The sequence below is a fragment of the Palaemon carinicauda genome, unplaced genomic scaffold (genome assembly GCF_036898095.1).
Source record: "Palaemon carinicauda isolate YSFRI2023 unplaced genomic scaffold, ASM3689809v2 scaffold467, whole genome shotgun sequence".
NCBI lineage: Eukaryota > Metazoa > Arthropoda > Malacostraca > Decapoda > Palaemonidae > Palaemon > Palaemon carinicauda.
In genome coordinates, this window is record NW_027171725.1 from 77,501 (window position 1) to 80,252 (window position 2,752).

Sequence of the window (2,752 nt, forward strand, 5' to 3'; positions counted from 1 at the left end):
GCACTGATACCGATATTCATATTTTAGATATAAACCAAGGATATAAAAAAGTTGCAAAGGTATTACCATGTTATTGAGGAATATTTCGTACTTTTAAAAACTTGCTACAACTTTATCTTCCATCTCAAGTAATATATTTTTTTTTTTTTTCAGAAAATAAAGTGCGTATTAATCAAGGTTGTGCTGAAAATACAACTGGATTTTGAGACAAATGTTCTCGGCATATTTTCTTTTTTCACCTTACATCACCATTGAAAACGATCGGTCCTTCTGATTCTTAAAAGGTATTATGCTTCTAAGCTAGATAGTTTCCTGAACTATTAGCTGACGCTGGTACCCATTCATAGTGGGCAGGCTGTTGTCGAACTAATGAGTTGATAAAACTGAATTTAGTCCAGTCCTCAACTACTAAGCTACAGCACGCACTATACTCGATTTTTTTTAATGAGGCACATTTGCACTTACTCACAGATGTGCCCTTATGGCTCAGAAAAACTTCCCAATCGCTGATTGGTTGGACAAAATAATTTTAACCAATCAGCGATTAGGAAACTTTTCCGAGCTAAAAGGACACCGCTGTGAGTCAGTGCAAATGGGCCTCATTAAAAAATTGCGTATAGTACTCAAAGCGAACCGCTTTACGGATATGCTCTTGTCAAAGCCAGGCCCAATACAAAACTCAGAGATACAGCTGTAGCAGTGCCAGCATTCCATGTACATTATTCTGTTTATGTCAGGCAGACACGATTGCCAAAGTGAACGAAATAGATACATTGAGAATGCAGAAGACGATGATTGAATTGTAAATATTAATGACACTTTCACGAAGTGTTGATGAACTGCACATAAATACAAGTAAAATTGCAGTTGTTGGAACCTGAAAGCAGACACTTTTATCATCAAAATAACCATTGAAAAGATAGCAAGACATATTACTTGACCTTTTATCATAATTACTTATGAAAATAGAGCATTTTACAGATATTTCAGATTTCTTAGAGGCCATTTTGGATTTTCTATTTTTTCTTTTTTCAATTTCCCCAAAGGTAACATCTCTACATCCACCAAGATATTGTTGTATATATGCTCTAAATAAATAATCAGCATTGAAAAAACATTATCAATCAAAGTAAGTTAGGTGAAAAATTACCTGTCTGCTGCCAGGCTAGAATCTTTCCTGATAGTTTCTTATTTATTTTATTGATCTTACTTTTTTTTTTCTTATTATTATTTTGTTGCGTCCGGTTATTCTCTGTTTTCTAATATGTTCCGCAATTTTCAATTTTTCATTTCGTATTGGGTTGCTTTCCTTATTGGGTTCATTTGAGATTCTACTTTTCAAAGTGGGGTTCCAGCAGCTTAAATTGCAACAACCATAAAGATTACTATATTAATTTTCATCTACACACACACACACACACACACACATATATATATATATATATATATATATATATATATATATGTGTGTGTGTGTGTGTGCGTGTGTGTGGCGTTGCGTATATACTTATATATATGTGTATGTGTGCTCATATATATATATATATGTATATATATATATATATATATATATATATATATATATATATATATATATATATGTGTGTGTGTATATATACATATATATATATATATATATATATATATATATATATATATATACGCATATATATATATATATATATGTATATATATATATATATATATATATATATATATATATATGTATATATATTACACATATATACATACATACGCACACATTTTATATGTATATATATATATATATATATATATATATATATATATATATATATATATATATATATAGATAGATAGATAGATAGATATATATATGTGTGTGTACATATATATATATATATATATATATATATATATATATATATATATATATATATATATATATACATATATATATATATGTATATATATATATATATATATATATATATATATATATATATATATATATATATATATATATATATATATATATATATATATATATATAATGTGTGTGTGTGTGTGTGCGCGTGTGTGTGAGCTGAGAGAGGATTTGGTAGTACTTCTAAAAGAAAGAATGTATCATATTTCCAACTTCATCCTTTTATTGAGTTCTGATAGAAAAAAAATGGTGTAATTGAAATTCCTGGCGTGAAGGATCTTAAGCAGAACACCATAAAAATCTGTGGTTTGTAATAAAGGTTGGAAGGAAAAATGTAATTAAATATGATATTTATTACATAAATAAGCCATTAAAATAACGTAGTAACGGAGTTACAAACAGTTGATTGGAGAACAAGGCAATTCACGTAAATCGTAGGGCGTTTCCTTCGTTCTGCTTCGCTCGCTGTCTGTAAAGAAATATTCAAGAAGATTAGCATCTAAAAGTCATGGTCATTTATATAGAAGAATATACCCATCGGAATAATAACCCACTTAAAATTACCTTACAATTGAGCAACTGAGGTTTACATTAGTATCAGGAAGGAAATAAAAGGGCCGATACATCGAAACCGAACACCATCCTGAAATGAACGGTAAACCTAATATAAATTTGCTCGGTCGTAATATGGGAGACAATTCGTCATAAATATAACCATTCGAAACAATGTATTTGACGATTCTCTTACCCAAGTGTTAAGAACGTGAATTTATAAATAAGCTAGAGTTACTAGTCCGAGAGCTAAATCACCTGAAAGGACAAGAGAATACGATATATAAAACATTG